The following is a 19,599-nucleotide window of genomic DNA, read 5'->3' on the forward strand; positions in this document are numbered from 1 at the left end:
ATTATAAATTGCTGAAGCGGCTGTTCTAACTGTTTTTGGCTGAAAATCCTCATTTAAGAGATGAGTCAAATCATTGGGGATTTTCAGCCCAAAATGGCCCAAATGACAGCTTCAGGCTAAATAAAATGACCACTTTGGTATTATCAAAGTGTGTACATAGAATTAATCTCTCTATATTTGTCATGATCAAAAAAAGATATGGTTAAGCATAATTGATTTTGTAACCTAATTTTGGAAGAGAATAAAAATCTACCTCTATTTGTCAGATGAATTAACTGTAGCAGAACTTGGGAGGGTCTGTACCCCATGAATAATCCTGAACGTTCAGGTGAAGTGACAATTATATGTATAAAAGCGTCATAATCAGCCTATCAATCATGTTCGAGTCCAGCAGAGGAAGGAGTACAAATCCCAGCATGAATGGAGCAATCAACCCGAGCAGATCGTTTCTTTATTATACTCTGCCCTTCTGGAGTGCTGCACTTCTAGGAGTGACTAACCTCTAATCTTTCTCTTACTACCTTTTTTTTTTTAATGTCAAACTCAAAAACATTTTAATAAAGGATTTGGCAGTTTAAAGGTTTAATAACCTCTTTTTATTTTGTGAAAACAAAGAATGTACAGTGTTTTCACTCTGGCATTCAGCTGGCTGTTTAGGTCTGCATCGTAAAAAAGACATATATACAGCTCAACCCCGTTATAGCGCGATCCACTACAACGCGAATCCGCTTATATCGCGGTCTGACCGTGGCTCCCGATTTGAAAACCTCAATTTTGCCGCGCGAGGACTTACTTGCAGCTGTCAGCTGTCAGCTCTCTCCTCACTTCATAGGGCTGTGTCCACGTGCTCTCCTCTCTGCAGCTGTCAGCTCTAGTGCGCTACGTCGCAGAGGAGGGTCACAACACACAACACACATCCTCCCCGTACATTTTTTTTTTTTTAAACATTCAAATCAATGCTTTATTGCTAACGGACACAAACACACACACCCACACCATGTGGAAATTGAACATTAATACATTTTATATAATACACATGCAGGGATCGAACTCAGGATCTTCCATATACTGGTACCAATACATTACCTCTACAAGCACATTGTAATGGACTGCACTGTATACTATGTATATGTTAAGTTTGTTATTAGCGTCTGTGACATCACACAATCCCTGTGGCATAAACTCTAAAAACAAACGTAACATATACATAGTACACAGTGCAGTCCATTGCAGCTGTTAAGGTTTAGTATATTTATAGAGTCTGTTTTGTTACACCAAGACTGTGGTGTAGAGGTAGAGAATGGTACCAGTATATGAAATGTCCTGGATTCGATTCCTGTATGATATGGTATCATTTATAATTTCTAAATTATAAAATAACAATTTATAAATTATACAATATAATAAAAATAAAATAATATATATATATATATTTTTTTTATCATTTATAAATGATACCATATCATACAGGAATTGAACCCAGGACATTTCATATACTGGTACCATTCTCTACCTCTACACCACAGGGACTGTGTGATGTCAGAGACTCTAGAAACAAACAAAACATTTACATACAGTAGTACACTGTGCACTGTGGCATGTATGTATAGGGTCAGTCTTGTAACACCAAGCCTGTGGTGTAGAGGTAAAGCATTGGTACCAGTATATGGAAGGTCCTGAGTTTGATCCCTGCATGTGTATTATATAACATTTATTACTGTTCAATTCCCACATGGTGTAGGTGTGTGAATGTGTCCCTTAGCAATAAAGCATTGATTTGAATGTTTTTTTTAAAAAAAGTGTTCGGGGATGTGTGTTGTGACATGTGACCCTCCTCTGCAACGGCAGCCCTATGAAGTGAGGATCGAGATGCGAGTATAGCGCAGAAAATTTTTAACGTGATCCCGGTTATAACACGGTCTCATTTTGTGGCCCCCAAGGACCGCGTTATAACAGGGTTCAGCTGTATATACAGTTGTGTGAAAAAGTACACCCTCTTTGAATTCTTTTTTTTCCTCATAGTACAGAACTGATTTATTAAAATAAACACATGTAGGGTATTGATTGTACTGTAGCTTTAAAGCAACAATATTTATGACGGGATAGATAGAAAAGTGTGCTTCAAAGAGTGAATTATTATACAGTGTGGAATGAATATTAGGGTTGGTGAAACCAATCACCTCAAATGTAATAACTATATACAGTAAGTGACTATTCAATACTTGGATTTAATATAGTAAAAGTTGATCATAACGTTATCATAAGGTTCATCTCTGGTGTCTAGAAAAGCCACTCAATTGTTGGTAACAAGCTTACAATAAGGATTTTTTTTTTTTTTGAACTTAATTTTTATTAACATTTTTTAGGGAGAGGGGGGGAATGAAGAAAATAAAAAATGGGGGGGAGGGAAGGGTACAAAAAATAGAGATGGGAGAAAGTTCACATTCATTTACAATTTTACCTAACAAGATTTCTTAAAATATTCTATCACACAGTTAATATAAATATCATTTTTTTTTTCTTTTTTTTTTTTTTATGACAACAAAATTAAGTGGGTATTAATTTCTGGTTGATTTTCACTCAGAATCCAAGGTAACCACACCTTCTGAAAATCTGTGTAGGTGTCGTTATTAAGACTAACCATTTTTTCCCATGTGTGAAAAAGAAAGTACACCCTCTTTGAATTCTATGGTTTTACATATCAGGACATAATAACAATCATCTGTTCCTTAGCAGGTCTTAAAATGAGGTAAATACAACCTCAGATGAACAACACCACATGACATATTACACTGTATCATGATTTATTTAACAAAAATAAAGCCAAAATGGAGAAGCCGTTACTTTGGTAAGATGTGGGGTAGAGTAGCTTTAAAGGGTGGTTCAAAGTCCAAACTGCCCTGGAAGGGCATTTTATGGCTGGCGTTTAGTAAATATTAGAATGATGTTTTTATTTGTATAGCACCAACATATTCCGCAGTGTAGTTAAAGGTGGGAGGGAGAAGAACAACTTTTGTATAACAAGGACATATAAATGAAGACAAACAGACAGTAGGGGGGAGGAGGCAGCTGCAAGGAGCTTACAATATGGCTTGAATATAAAAACCTTCGGAATAGAAAACAAGAGCGAGATTTAGACATAAGAGGACGTGTCATAGAAACACATCACATCTTACATCCTAAAGACTTTAATATATATGGTGGGAGCCATAAGCCGCCTAATGGAGCCAGAAGCCACATTATGGTCACATACATGCATACCACCATTTAGTAAATCTGCCCTATAATGAGGAACATTCACCTAATAATAGCGAGTACAAACAGAACCCTTCACCTATAAATTGAAGGTTATACGAGAATATAAAATGTAAATCATTTGTGCATCTTTTTTTCTAGAATCCATGCTACGATTGCTTGGTTACGTTGAGACACTTTCTCCTCCTGGGAAATAAACAGAAAGTACAACACACAGCAGCCCAGTATGGAAAGAAATTGCTGAGATGGAAAAGAAAGTGACATCTGCAAGAAGCCGTTAGCGCAGGCTCCCGTGAGTCTGTGTGCTACCTTAGGGGCAGAACTCTGCAAAGCTGCAAAACCGGGAAAACATTTCCGATGGAAATGGCAATGGGAAGAAAAACTCGAAATCTCCAATAAAAGTAAAGAAATCTGACTGTGGTTATACTGAAACTCGCCTCATACTCCTCTAACACCAACCCAAAAATGTTAGGACGCAACAAATGCCAAACAATTAGGGAATAAGTCCCAAGCACCCCAGTATGGAGCCAAGAAGTCTCTTTCTTCAGAGGAATGAGGGAAGGTGCTTGTCTCTTAAAAAGTGTGGTTATACTTTATATGACATACGGAAAAGAGGAGAGGCAGCACACTAACCCCAAAATAAAGTAACACACAATTCGTAAGAGAGTATCCAATTCCTTTTAGACAGGACACCTGGATGGTGGTGGAAGGAGTGGTACTTTATTTTGGGGTGGTGTGCCAGCTCTTTTTTCCTTATGACGCAACAAATACCATCAAGTCGAATATGCAGACGCCAAAGCACCGTCTTCCTGTTATTGAGCACAGAAGCACAAAGACAACCTCCCTTCCCTCCACATTTATCCTACTCGTTACACAGTGGAACCAACTAGTGTATGAGCTTCTTGTGCTCACTTGCAGATAGTGCCTGTATCATTTATATAATTAAATTAGTAGCATTGTCACAAGTAAATCAGCAGGTGAAACAAGGTGGTCATTAATGTACGATGATGTAAATGGTGCTGCAGACAGAATGGATTTATGACCAACAGAGAGAGATATACAGGATATTTCATTATGCATTCCGCATGAATGGCCAACTACTGAGTGCGGATACAAAGTATTTAAACAGAATGAAAGGCCAACACGTGAGTCAGATGATGGAGCAACTATCATTAGCTTGATCATTAGCAGAAAAGCCATTATTTCCTGCTACTGGAAACAACAGCTTATTTGTACCCTACCCATAAAAAAAAAAATACAAAAACAAATCTAAAGAAATAACAGCAATGTTACTGTTATCTGTTGCTGATTAAGTGACAGTGAGAATTTACCATCTGGAATAAGATATTGCATTTAGACGTACAGATAATAATTCATGGCCGGTAGCTGATCCGCTTGCAAAATTCAATTCGCATTGTATGACAAATGAACGGCACTAAAACATAAATAATCAAAAGCATCTTTGGAACAAATGTGAAACTGATGTCAAAGCATTTGTTTAAACAAACGCACATCGTGACACTACATTTATTTACACTAGAGAAGAGCGTGATCGGGGAGAGGAGGGATTGAAACCCTGAGCCCCCTGAACTCCCGCCACTAAGGACAATCTGAAATGCAGGGGGAAACAAACGAGGCAAGGCCTGGTTTCTGCTTCCGACTCGGGCTCAGGGTAACGGCGATAACAAGAACGCTTGCTCTATTCGCTCTCTAAGTGAGCACAGTTCACTCCTGGCCGGCGGGGATCAAGAGGGGGAGAAGTCTTCCGCTGAGCCTCTGATTGAGCCACCTGTGCCGAAGCTGGGATATCCTGAAAATCTGGTGGGGAGGGGCTTGAAGACTGGGGGTGAGAACCCCTGACTTATTATGAGTGCACCAGTACCCTTTTCGGAGTATACTGTCCCATCTCAAAAACAGCCATGCCGCTGAAACTCGGTCAGTCACTCTCCTGCCGTACTTGTGCTGATGTTTAAAGGATATATATACGGTCGCTCCTATGGGTGGTACATTCCACTAATGGGCTTTAACTGACATACAAAACGGAAGAGTAACACGCTCATAGTGCCATTCAACCGTACTAGTTTCTTAAACATAGAGGCAAGAATTGTGCATACAATGCGAATATATCCAGATGTAGCCAATGTGATTTCAACCAGTTGAGCGATCCCATGGGTGTAATGACATGATATCCCCACCCCCGCCTAGCGCGTGGCTGATTCAAAACAATGGCTATTACTCCGTCTGGTGCGTTGTGTATGTCTCGCTGCAGCACGCCACGGATTGGCTAGATCTGTAAAGAGCCCGCATCAAAGGAGGGGGTGAGGTGCTTCTCTACAACCCCCCAAACTTCCACTGATCAGAGCCCAGAGTTTGTGCCTGTCTTTTTTAAGCCTGATATTTCATATACAGCTGTAAATTGACAAGTTTCCCTGAAACTAGGATGTTTCAAAGCTTCTCTGTGGGAACAGATGGCTCCAATTTGTGCGATTCTCTTACAGATTCAGGACACACAGAAGACATCTCTACTGGCATCCAAAAGGCAAGACAAACCAGATTAAGCTGCTGTAGTGAGGCTGGGGAGGAAACTACACAGTGACAAAGTTAATCAGTTTGACAGAATAAAAGTCACTCAAACTACTTCACATAATCTCTGGGTTATAGCAGTCCCTGTGCCGTGTAAAGACATTTATCTAAAAGAATGAGGTGAGCATGTAAATCAATGATCGTTCCATTAATCATCGTCTCCTGATCTTTATTCAATAGGAAAGATTTCAATTTTCTTGCCCATTTAATAAATAAAGAAAAGTCCCATTTGCATGTATATGCACGTATAATATATATGTAGCCCCCTGTAAACAGCACAGGCTATACCTATCTCCCTTCTACTGTGGTAAGTCCTGTTAAGATCAGGCACCAGTAACCATCCTGGGTTTTCCCCCTTCCCTGAGTAGTAGATGCAGGCCTGTACTCTGCTGCAGGCGTGAGCAAGAGGGGAGGTTCTACTGACATCACAAGAGGTGGGGCTAGCTCTATATTTTGCAGCCAACTCCTGTAAGTGACGAGAGTAGTAGTGAGTATGACGTGAGTCTGCCGTGGGACTGGTCTGAGTGGAGAGTCCAGCGGATTGGTCCAAGAAGTTGGAGGAGACCGCGGCCTCACCGGCGCAGCCGAGCAGGAGCCGAGAGAGGAGTGGAGAGACTCAGCCACCTTGAGTAGAGCTGATAGCATTATAGACCTGGTGGACCAATGCTCCTCACCCCCCTGCCTGGGGTGATGGGGAGAATCCAATCCCCACCGCGAGGATAACCTCAGAGGTGGGCCGCGGGGTATTGAAGCCCCAGCCCAGACCATCCTGTTGGAGGAGAGACTTGGAGGGAAGGAGAGGAGGAAATATCTGTGTGGGAGGAGAGCGGAGTAATTAGCAAGGCTTTGCTGTTGTTGTTGTTGCTGCCGCTGGACGCCACTATATTTGGGAGTTGCTGACCTGCCAATAAAGAGACTATCCTTTGTACCAAAGACTGTGTGTGAGTTGGAAGCTATTACCCTGGGACCGAAGGTGTTCTTCTATACAGGTCCTGTCCCATATTCCTGGGAGTATAGAAGATGGAGGCGCTGCACCACTAAGAAATAATGGAGGCTACCACCCCAGAAGCGGGGTCCTGGCTCCCCCATAACATCGCGGGAAGCTCAGGCCCTCCTGTTCCTCACAGGTATGCACCACACCGCATGTAATCAGCCCTCATGCACCCTAGACACCACCGTAGAGTCTGGGGGTGGGGGGGGAAGCAGGGTTACATATATAAAAAACAATGGACTATATACAGTAGGTTAGGGATGGCCAACTCCAGTCCTCAAGAGCTACCAAACAGGTCATCCCGTTTCTGCACAGGTGGCTCCATCAATGGCATCGACTGAGCCACCTGTGCTGAAGCAGGGATATCCTGAAACCCTGACCTGTTGGTAGCTCTTGAGGACTGGAGTTGGCCACCCCTGATATACAGATACACGTCACGTGTGCGTAACAGACCTGTTTATACAGGTTTATACGTCTTTTACGTGATTCACCCCCAACAACGTTGAGAAATTGGAAAATGAAAAACCGCCCGCTCCAGAGGAGACGTCCGTTAATTATGCGAATTTTGCCTAATTGTTGCTATCCAGTGCATCTGTTAAAAATGCCCCGCACTTTGTCACTTTTATGATTTGGGGACTGGCGATATGTGGAGGAGTTACAGCACGTGACACAAATATTATAAGGCAAAGTCTCAAATGTAAAATCAGTGCTAAAAGTGAATACAAAGTGTTAGCTCCGCGTTGGCGTAACTTTACCTGGCTAGGAGACCATGCTTCACAAGTTTTGTTCAGCATCAATCAGGCAGAATATTAGCAGTTGGCTGTGCATTAAAAGGAGCAATTCATGCCCTTTTTTATTTATTACCAGCTGAGAGACCCGGCGTTGCCCGGGAGGTAAATGCGTAATAGGTAGTATTATTTATAAATTATGGAACAATAGGTGAGTATTTGTTGTAAAGGTTGGATAATAATATTGAAAAGAAAGATGGAAGAAAATGTAATACGATGTTGTATAAAAATGGTTTATTGTAACCACACCACAGTACAATGTATATTTTGGTGGCATAAGTGATGTAAAAATGTGAGTCGTGTGTCCTGCTAGGGTGTGAGGCGGCGGGTGGCGCGTGGGTTGTGAGTGCTGTGTGCGAGTGGGGGTCCTGCTAGGGTGTGAGGCGGCGGCTGGCGCGTGGGTTGTGAGTGCTGTCTGTGAGTGGGGGTCCTGCTAGGGTGTGAGGCGGTGGGTCAGTGATGTCGGGGGGTAGGGGCGGCAGGCAGCAGGTGTGTGTGGCGGCAGGTATGTGTCGAGTGTGGCGGGTGTCTGTTGAGTGCGTGCAGCGGCTGTGAGGCGGTGGGTGAAAGGCAGAGGCGGCCGGAGTAAGGGCGGGTGAAAGGCAGAGGCGGGGGTGGGGAGGCGGTAAGGCGGGCATGAAGGCGAAGGGCGGCGGGAAGGGGAGGAGGGGGTGGAGGAGGGGGGCAAGGGGTGGAGGAGGGGGGCAAGGGGTGGAGGAGGGGGGCAAGGGGTGGAGGAGGGGGGCAAGGGGTGGAGGAGGGGGGCAAGGGGTGGAGGAGGGGGGCAAGGGGTGGAGGAGGGGGGAAGGGTTAGAGGAGGGGGGGGAAGGGTTAGAGGAGGGGGGGAAGGGTTAGAGGAGGGGGGGGAAGGGTTAGAGGAGGGGGGGAAGGGTTAGAGGAGGGGGGGAAGGGTTAGAGGAGGGGGGGAAGGGTTAGAGGAGGGGGGGAAGGGTTAGAGGAGGGGGGGAAGGGTTAGAGGAGGGGGTGGGAGGGGAAAGGGGAAAAAGAGGTGGAGGGGGGGGGAAGAGGAGCGGGGGGGGGGAAGAGGAGCGGGGGGGGGGGAAGAGGAGTGGAGGGGGGGGTGGAAAGGGGAACGGAGGGGGGGTGAAGGTGGAGGGAAGGGGGGGAGGCGGTGGGAGGGGGGGGGGAGGCGGTGGGAAGGGGGGGGGAGGCGGTGGGAAGGGGGGGGAGGCGGTGGGAAGGGGGGGGGAGGCGGTGGGAAGGGGGGGGAGGCGGTGGGAAGGGGGGGTGGAGGGGAGGTGAAGGGGGGGTGGAGGGGAGGTGAAGGGGGGGTGGAGGGGAGGTGAAGGGGAGGTGAAGGGGGGGAGTGGAAGGGAGGGGGTGGAAGGGAGGTGAAGGGGGGGTGGAAGGGAGGTGAAGGGGGGGGTGGAGGGGAGGTGAAGGGGGGTGGGGTGGAGGGGAGGTGGTGAGGAGGTAAATGGGGAGGTGGAAGGGAGAAGTGGAGTGAGGGGAGGTGAAAGGGGGTGAGGGGAGGTTATGGGGGGTGAGGGGTGGGTGAGGGGAGGTGAAGGCCGCTCACTCACCCGTCCGGCAGGTCCCACGTGGATCTGAGGCGGGAGGCAGCGTGTTGTGGCCGCTCTCCCGCTGTGTCCCGGGCGCTCGCTCGCTCCCCCGCTGACTGTAGCGGCGCCGGGGGGGGGGGGGGTTATCGGGGAGACACTGACACTGGAGGGGAGGGGGGGGTGGAGGGGAGGTGAAGGCCGCTCACTCACCCATCCGGCAGGTCCCACGTGGATCTGAGGCGGGAGGCAGCGTGTTGTGGCCGCTCCCCCGCTGTGTCCCGGGCGCCGCCATCTTGGGCACTCGGCGCCGCGAGGCAGCCTGCCTGGCCACTGGCTGTTCCCCCGCCGGGGAGGGGTGAGTTGTAGCGCCGGGGAGGGGGGGGCATGTATATGTGTGGGGGGGGGGAGAGGTGGGAGATATAGAGGGGGGGTCTCGCACGGCCGCTGACACTGGGTGGGGGGGGGGGGCGCTGAAGGGGTAATAATAGTGTGTGTGTCCCGCTGAATGTGGCGGCGCCGGGGGAGGGGGGGTCGGGGTGAAAGCGCGGGAGACACGGGGAGAAGAGGAGGTGCGCGCGGGTGCTGCTAACACTGTGAGCCCCGCTAATGTATGTAACAGTGTGTGTGTGTGTGTGTGTGTGTGTCACTGTGTGTGTGTGTCAGTCACTGTGTGTGTGTGTCCCTGTGTGTGTGTGTGTGTGTGTGTCCCTGTGTGTGTGTGTCCCTGTGTTCCCTGTGTGTGTGTGTGTCCCTGTGTGTGTGTGTGTCCCTGTGTGTCCTTTGGCCCGTCACTCCGCCTCAGGCCAATGAGAGGTGTGCGGGGGCGGGCGGGCCAAGGGACCAATGAGATTTCCCCTAGGGACACCGGACATCCAGGCAGGCAAACATACAGTGCTTTCACTAATATAGTATAAGATTATTTAACACGGGATGGAAGCCGGGGGTCTCAGGAGCTGAACCCCATTAATTTCAGCTCCGGGGACCCCCCGCTTCTGGATTTAATTGTCTCCGTAGGGGGTGCCGGCATCTTGGCCAAGCTGAAAGCTCCCGTGTCACGTGGGCCAATTGGAAGCCGAACCTGATGACATCACGGCTTCCTATTGGCCCGCAGAGCACGGGAGCTTTGAAACTCCGCCATAACGTGATACCTGCTAGCCGAGTGGAGCAGCTACTGGTGCCCCCTACAGAGGTAAGTATCCCCGGAATGAGAGGTCCCCAGAGATTAAATGAATGGGGTTCAGCTCCAGAGACCCCCTGCGCCAATTCGAACGTTAAAAATGGCCTCTTAAATCACACAATGTAAATAATTATTTATACATATGCAAAATCAAAATTCGGGCAATGATACCCACAACGGGTAAATTTCTGACATTTCTCTGCTATATCCTATCCTATATCCACATCGTATAATATTACTTTAATCATATTTCTTTTGATTAATTCTAGTATATTACTTGCTTCCAAGTTGTGTGGCTTATTATTAGTCAGCAAAGATATGATTAAAATCCTGTTTCACTGGATGGGAGATAATTGCAAAAACTGCAAGAACATCAAGCCTGTTTAATTAATACCTCGGGCCAATTGAGACTAAAGTGCCTGGTATTCTGAGCAAATATAAATCTTAGGACACAATGCGTGGAGATGCTGCCTAGGACTTATGTATTTAATATTTTAAATTAAGAATGTGTACTGTTTAGCCACCTACTTTATTACTTTCCCTAGTGAGCTTGCTACTGTATAATAAACTCTATCTTCAAAATGGAACCTCAAACCTTTTTATTTATGTTCAAATAAGTTGTGCGTGACCACTTTTCCTGATGCAACTTCTCTCCGGCAGATGCTTTAATCCTGCAGTAATACTGAGCAATCGGTTCTCGAACGTGGGCCATGCCAACAATAAAAGCTTAATAAGCAGGGACGATGAAATCCTAAAGTCAGTTTGTCCTCTTCAAATGGGGAACATGTGATTTACTTGTGTTAAAGTAGAAATCCTCCCATTTGTGTTTGTTGAATTATCAGTATTTTCACCTCTATGGACCTGCCAAGTCCAGAGATACTTGACCAGTGTGAATATGTATTAAGACTTATTGTCCTCGGTGCCACGATTTTCACTGTTCCAGTGCGGCCACAGCTCTCGCGGCCCAGAGGACTATAAGATGCCCAAATGGATGAACACCCCTGATGAAGTACTGAGGTATGAAACACGTTTAGATTACGTGGATCTGGTAGAGACCTTCGGCGCGTGGTGGAGATGCGGTTTATTTCGCCAGCTACCTGCAACTGTGGGACTTTGGATATCCTTCATTGTCGAAGCTCAAGTTATTTTATTGAATTCCAAGTGTGGATGTTATATCCTTTTGTGTCATATAAACATATTTTATACTTACTGTACCTCAGTGCACTTCTGTTTGTCCCCGTCTTTTTAAGATTTGCCCAGGAGGAACAACACTGCGGGGTTCCATGCTTCTGAATGGGACCCTGCTGCATTTATCTTTTTGAGCCACCTGCAGAGAGAGAATACAGGTACTCTCCTTTCTGGTGAGCTGTGCAGCCCTCTGGACCCACGTCTCCATCTGGACCCGCGTCTCCATCACGCTGAAGGTAAGAGATTCAGGGGTGTAATTCCTTCCCCCTGGATGACCCTGATGCCCTTGTATGGGTCTCTACATCATGTTGGGGGGTGGGGGTGGGGGGCTATATGGCCATGTTTGGTCACAGAGCTAAAAAAAGAACTATTGCTTAACATCAATAAGGGAAAATATTATACTTCTATTCCCCGGTGCTCCTGGTTCAGGAAATCCCGGTCTGCACTCCTAGTCTCAGCAATCAGATAAGAAGCAGGGCACCACAGATTTCTGAAAAAAAAACCCTATTTATTGGGCCAAGTAACGTGACGTTTCGGCAGGCACGCCTGCCTTTCTCAAGTTTGGCTGGCAAACTAACACCATACAAGTGTCTCTGCTATATAGCCCCCAAAGCCCCCAGGTGTCTCCATAATTTGTGAATGTGCAGGGTCGATAGGAAGTTGCGTCATTGGTTTGCGGCTTTCGCTTTGAGAGCAGCAGCCATATCGTGCACCTAAAAACGGTAATTATTACGAGAACCGGGTTCCAATGAAATAAAATAAGATCTAAATGTAAGATTTTTTACGAGATTGTTACTTTAAGGTCCTTCAGTATTGAGGAAGAGTACTGACCCATCATACTCTCCCCCTCCAGTATCTACAGGTACCTGCACATTCTCTCCTATTGCCATCACCGGAGAACTGCTCCAGTTATTAAAAACTTCTTAGACGCCTTCTACGTCTCTGCCCACATTCTGTCTCATGTAACTAATTGTTACTACATATTCCCATGACTTGGTAGTCCTGTGGCTGATTAAAAAAAAAACAAAAAAAAAACACTGACACAAATTGGTGTAAAGCTCGGTGCGTGGTATTTTATATTATATTTCTGCTGGAAAAACGGAATGCAGAGACTTTCTAAAAGCAAAAAAAACCAACCGTCTTTTTAAAAACGAAAGTGTGTCAATTAAAAAAGTAATGGTATTCTGGGTTTGTAATTAAATCAGCTATAGATAAAAATTACTGTAAGTATGGGTAGTACATATTTTATACCAACTTTATCTTTCACCGCGTTAGATGCTTGCAGCAAATGTAAGTTTCAGCACAAACTGCTAAAGTAGAAAGGCGTAAAATCTTATATGTTCTAAAAAAACCTAATAATCAGTTTTGTAGTATTAGATAATAGTGACTGTTTTTGCTTTTATTATACTCTTAATGCAATTTTTAATAAGTTTTAAAGCATCCTTTCATTTCTACAGCAGGTTTTATCCCACCTCCCCAGCAGTGCAAGATCTTTGCAACGTTTTCCTGTTTGTGATCATTTGTTACAAATGTTCCCAGCAGTTTGAGCTGCAAACTGTAACAATAGATAATGTTACCTTAGTAATATAAGGATTCATTCTAGCTGCTGAGTTACACTGACTAAAGCAGCCATTATGTTAGGCACACAATCACGATTTTGACCGATTTATAACAGGAGCACCAAACGATTGCCAGCTTAGGCAAGAATGTAGAATTATACATTGTCACAGGCTTCACATATACACATAATAATAAAATAAAAAAAGTTGGAAAGTAGTATTGCGGCTTTAAAACATACTCCGATCACAAAAACAAGTCAGTACTGTATCTCTTCTACACAGATCTTCAAACCTTCTGGGGACTTTCTTTTGCTACAGTACTTCCAGCAAACTCACTCTTCTAATAATTAAGAAGAAATAACAAATCAAATTTTAATTTCATCTGTGTTTCAAGTACAGTTCAGAATACTGTAATAGGAAATTAAACCTCTGAAGACCCAGTTCCACGTCGCTCCGGTGAGTCAGGGCTCACAGCGTCATGTTATCAAAATCAGTAACGGACAATATGTTCCCCGGGGTTAAAGCCAAGCCGCATAGCTAATAATATATGCAAAAACACAGGCCCTTGACTAGAATTAGAATAGGCGGCATGCTAAGTTAGCACTGCCTTGCATTGGCTTCAAATAACATGGCATTATGTCCGTCTTGCCTAAAGGTGGGATTAGCCCCCTCCAGACCCTTGAATAGGGGGAGGTGGGGGGAGGACGGAGAGAGACTGATTTTACAAAAAGGAGCACACCTGAGATATGCTAATATGTCATTACAATATACTTTGCATAGCCAATTAGCATATCTCCCAGGTGTGCTCCTCTTTCAGCACAGGTCTGTTTTAGCATTACTCTGTAACGGAGAGAACAGTGTAATATCAACATCTACAAGCAATCAAAAAGAACAAGATCTCACATAAAACACATCACACTTTGCTTCCCATTTAATGACTTCAGGCAACATTCAGATTACATCTGTCACGATGGTACAACACAACAAGGACGTGATGGATTGTTCAGCATTTGCTTTGGAAGATCATTGTAGTGGTCAAATAGCCTCTGTACAGAAGCCGTCATTCGTGTTGCAGGAAAGTAACCCCTCCACCCCCTTCTCTGGTTACATCAGATATCTCCATAAAGTACTTACTCAGCCATATAGCTGGTGCATGGGTAAGTGGGAACCGTCCGGAAGTGCAAGCAGGACATGGGTAAGTGCGAGCCGGGTGTGGGTAAGTGCGAGTCGGGAGTGGGTAAGTTCGGGTCAGGCATAGGTAAGTGCAAACTGGGCTTGGGAAAGTGGGGGCTGGGCGTGGCTAGGTGGGGGGCTGGGGGCGTGGATGAAAGTGTAGCATAAAAATGGGCGCCAGGAACATTTATAAAATAAAGTGTTTATTGAACATCGGTCCAGAAACAAATCACATAGACATTCACAACAGAATACACGTGGCAAAGTATAATCACCTTAGGGGAAAATCCTTCGATGGGTTCCGGTTCTATACAGAGGACGTACTTGGCTTAATTACCCATTGTATAAGGATTTGGTGAAATAGCTTGTACGGAGACAATGATGTGAGAAGAACATTCCAGTTGGGCTGATTCAATACGAGTACAGGTTGCTGTGAGGGCAAACTTATGAGACTGAACAGTGATGCCTCCTTCTCCTACAAAAAGACTTCCTGATCCTTTAACAGACATTGGCTAATGATTGGGGCATGTTACCGGACTATAAAATAACAAATGGTGACAGACATAACGAGCTGCAGACTTGACATATAGAACTTAAATACAAGACTTACATTGTGGCCCCCAAGTCAGAACTCTGAAGAACCTCCTTCTGGAACAAAGGGTTGAGCTATTTATACCCTTAGTCTGACATCATAGGTCACAAGGTGGACACAGGAGTGGTGGAACTTGAGTGAGCCCACCCAAGTTAACCCCTTTGGCAATTAACTCCTTATAGAAATGTAACCCCCTGTGTGATGCAAGCAACACACTCACACTGCCCCCTGTCAGGGTCCTCTCCAGTGTGCCATGGACATGTGACTTATGATGGGACATAGGATCAGACAATAACTAAGGCCGTGGAAGAGGTGGGACTAAGGAGAGAGGAGCCATTTAAAAGGAGTTGGCAGGGCATGTGTGAAGGAGATCTGCATGAGCCTGAACAACTGCAGCTTTAATCAAGTGTGACCAGGAGCCAGTCTACGTCCCGCTAAGAGAGCGCGGACATTGACTGGAGGAGAACAGCAGATCGTGCAGCTAGGTCCAGCAGATCATCAGAGGGAAGTCAGAAGGAGGAGCACGCACCAATGGAGGGTACCCTCAACAGTAGTAGCTAAAATGGGTACAAAAGTATTTTCCGAAGTACAGGCCTGCTACACTTCGTTGCATTAACAAGTTCCAATGGTGTCCGGCACCATCACAGAGGCCTGGATACCCAGGATTGGGTGGCCGCCTCGGCACCATCACAGAGGCCTGGATACCCAGGATTGGGTGGCCACCTCGGCACCATCACAGAGGCCTGGATACCCAGGATTGGGTGACCACCTCGGCACCATCACAGAGGCCTGGATACCCAGGATTGGGTGACCACCTCGGCACCATCACAGAGGCCTGGATACCCAGGATTGGGTGACCACCTCAGCACCATCACAGAGGCCTGGATACCCAGGATTGGGTGACCACCTCGGCACCATCACAGAGGCCTGGATACCCAGGATTGGGTGACCGCCTCGGCACCATCACAGAGGCCTGGATACCCAGGATTGGGTGGCCGCCTCGGCACCAGCACAGAGGCCTGGATACCCAGGATTGGGTGGCCGCCTCAGCACCATCACAGAGACTTGGATACCCAGGATTGGGTGGCCGCCTCGGCACCATCACAGAGGCCTGGATACCCAGGATTGGGTGACCACCTCGGCACCATCACAGAGACCTGGATACCCAGGATTGGGTGGCCGCCTCTGCACCATCACAGAGGCCTGGATACCCAGGATTGGGTGGCCGCCTCGGCACCATCACAGAGGCCTGGATACCCAGGATTGGGTGACCACCTCGGCACCATCACAGAGACCTGGATACCCAGGATTGGGTGGCCGCCTCGGCACCATCACAGAGGCCTGGATACCCAGGGTGGCCGCCTCCTCAAGGCACTGACACCAGCACATTCAGTGTATATGGGGGGGGGGGGGAGGTGGAGTGAGGGTGGCGGGTGTTTTTGTAACACATAAGGAAGAACTTCTTTGGCACATCCTTTTTTAAGCTCACTGTTAAATGGCCGTTCTTGTTACGCACCTGTGAATGGCCAGTCCATTAAGCTAGTTCTCCCTCCATTAGAAATTAGGAGAGCCTTTTTGCAGGTACAGTAGTGTTAGGACTCGCTAAAGGAGGGGATACCTTGGCGTGGTAGCAGGCTTACAATGCTTTGGCCAAAGACTTTAACTAAATGACCCTCACTTAGGAAAAGGAAAACAGATAGGTACAGTATGTAACTATACAGTATCATTTGTCTAATTGGATGCAGCACTGAGGCGTCTTGCTTTTTGTTTAATGATTCCCAGTAGCAGAGTTTTCAAAGCAAGAAAATGCTTTACTCATTTCAGCGCCGTTTCATCCTTCTGCAATCTGATGCTGTTTCTTCTTCATCATTATTTCCCAGATTTGCATCAAGGAAACGAAAGTGCGTGCTGTGAACGGCTAGGTACCTGCATGGCGCTATATTAATAAAGATATCCATACATACACACTAGCATGGCTGTACTGTATGTCGTTTTCTGATGTGCCAGACTGCAGACATTAAATCCGAAGAGAGAAAAGGAGCTTTTAATAATCATTTTCCCACCGGAGGATGTGCCCATCTGGCAGCTGAACTCCCGGGTTGGGCCCTTTTCATATTTTACTTCTCGGCCCTAAATGTTGGATCCCACATAGTTATGTAATGAATAAAATACTTCCGGTAGCTGCAGCTATAATTGACACTGGTGCGTCGCTAATGCGTCACGGCTGATGAACGGGATTTAAAGCAGCAATATACCCTGTACTGTACTCCCCATAAAATATCAAGATCTCATTTCCTTTTGCAATTGTTAAGTCATTTTGCTGCGGTTTTTAGCAATCCCACCTGTCTGACATTTTGTTGATGAATTCTGGACATGGTGCTAACGGGTAAATAAAGGAACTGAAAAACTGGCAAAAAAAATAAATGCAAATCTACATTTTGCTAAGAATTAAAGAGTGATAAATATATCAACAAGAGTAAATGAGTACATCAGTATTAGATAATGTCAATTGTTAGTTCCAAATAAAAAAGGTATTATAAAGAGACAAGCTTGCAAGAGTTCTCCCCTCTCCCTCAGGACAGAAATACTGATTTACAGAGGTTCCAGGAGTTTAACACAGATGTGAAAATCAAGATAACAGTCTCAGGCAGATGATTTAGAGAAGGAATTGCAGTGAGGATGGTAAATAAACAGACAGGGCAGTATATAGATGAAAGGGATAGTGAGAAATGTGGAGAGCCTGTAGGACCATATATCCATCAGCAGTGAGAGGAAGGGGGGGGGGTGTGCATGAGGTAGGGAGGATGGGGCTGAAATTAAAACGAACAAAGAGGTAGGGATAAACATGACAAAAACATTGTGATGTGTAAGAAACCCCATATCAGCATCAAGTCCTCTTGTTTTAGTGTTAAAGAGCATTTTGAGTTCAAATGTTTTCCGTTTGAGTGCTTTTAAACACTGCATTAAGGATTTAGATTTTTAAATCACTTAAATATTTCAACACAACATGAGCTGTCCGGTCACGGGTTCAGGATATACTTACTGGAGAAGTTACAGGGTTTAAATCTCATCCAGGGGAAACAACCTGTGCTGAAGCAGGGATATGCTTGAAACCGGACCTGTTGGTGGCCGTTGAGGACTGGAGTTGGCCACTCCTTGTCTACACTTTAAACAAGTCCTCTCTCTTCCCCCTCCCCCCCCCGTGAACCACAGAACAAGAATATATTTGGTCCACACATTTCATAAATGTTTTAGTCCAAATTGTAGACTACTTTAGTGCAATAAAAGATGTCAGCTACTTTGTATCAATCCGTCATATTGTAAATGCCTCAGGAGACCTCACCTGCTGACTCATACCCTGACTTAACACTGCCGGTACATCTGGCAAGAAGTAACACAGTCTTCGACTGAGCCACCTGTGCTGAAGCAGGGATATCCTTAAAACCTGACCTTTTGATGGCCCTTGAGGACTGAAGTTGGCCACTCCTGGTGTAGCTGCTCGTTTCATGATTCTTTCACTGTACATCATTGGCAACTAATCTGCCTTTTTTAGAGCATGTGGAAGATGTCCTGCAGTACAGTCTCAGCACACTTACACCATCTAAATCTAGGCAGGACATTGTCTGCTCTGTCACCTCTTTCAATGGAAACCAAATGGATCCAGAGTTTGGGCTCACCTGCCTTGGAGGCAATTCGGGTCAACCCCAAACACTCAACAGCTTAACTAGCAATGTCATTTTATGGATGTCCCTTAAAAAATAAAGTGCTTCTGTAACTACAAAATAGTGACTACATCATGTAACACACCTTCAGTTAAATCTTACTTCCTACTATAGTACAATAGTCTTTGAAGACTGTTAGCAGTCTATAGCTTCACCCCACCCCCCCAAAAAAGTAAAGTTGTACTGAAAGTAAAGAAGAATTTATTTAAAACTGCAGACCAAGCAATATCCTACTTGTGTGTTTTTTTTTTTTTTAAATAAATCAGTTCTGTACTACGAGAAAATACTTGTAGCATTAAAAAAAAAAGAAATGTTTTAAAGACATTTTTAATGTTTCTTATGTAGGAAGCATTTCCAAAGTGGCAGCCCCCTTCCCCGTCAGATAGGCTCTGGCTCTTGAGCCCCGCCCACTCTCTAGCAGTGAACCAATTGTATCTAGTATCTGCCCAGGACTATATTGCCCAGAATGCTGTGCAAGAGCTGAATTTAATAACCAAAGAGTAAGCGATCGATTACAGGAGAACGGATTGATCTGCAGCTTAGCTAATCACTTGTCAGTGTGCAGATTGTATTGATTCACATATTGAATGGGAAAAAATATATATTTTAAACACGGCAGCTTGAACTGCAGCTTTAAGCTACATTCTATTACGCGACAGAACCCATTAGAAAACGTTCACAAAGTATACTTTTTCCTAATCAAGATTGAGGTTGCACTAGAAATACTCCAGGTGGCCATTTTTTTCCATTGCCCAGCACAGCGGTGCGCAAACTGAGGGACGTGAGACTGCCGGCGGGGGGGTGTGGGGTTTACAGAGGCCCCGCGCGTTTCCCAAAGGCACTTAAATTAAGTGCCGGGGGAGCTGCAGGGCCTCTGTAAACCTTCACTTACCTAGGCTCCGGCGGCTTCCTTCCTGCGTCGCCATGGCAACGCGGCATCAAAATGACGCCGCGAGGTCATGTGACGTCACGTTGCTATGGCAACGTGACGTCATGACGCCGGAGTGCAGATAAGTGGGGGTTAGGGGGGGCGCGGGAGTGAGGGGAC

The 19,599-nt window shown here is 45.7% G+C and overlaps 1 protein-coding gene and 1 long non-coding RNA gene across 3 annotated transcripts in view; one reads left to right on the forward strand and one right to left on the reverse strand.

The window, feature by feature from the left end:
- Positions 1–19,599, reverse strand: part of SDK1 (sidekick cell adhesion molecule 1) — a 489,999-nt gene that overhangs the window by 395,433 nt on the left and 74,967 nt on the right. The gene's annotated exons all lie outside the window — the stretch shown is intronic.
- LOC142463344 (uncharacterized) overlaps positions 3,402–19,599 on the forward strand; it is a 25,266-nt gene continuing 9,068 nt past the window's right edge. The window contains exons 1-2 of the long non-coding RNA XR_012787419.1: positions 3,402–6,965; positions 11,568–11,741. This is a non-coding gene — a long non-coding RNA (uncharacterized LOC142463344). The remainder of the gene's footprint in view (positions 6,966–11,567; positions 11,742–19,599) is intronic.

This window comes from Ascaphus truei, chromosome 11 (genome assembly GCF_040206685.1).
Source record: "Ascaphus truei isolate aAscTru1 chromosome 11, aAscTru1.hap1, whole genome shotgun sequence".
Lineage (NCBI taxonomy): Eukaryota > Metazoa > Chordata > Amphibia > Anura > Ascaphidae > Ascaphus > Ascaphus truei.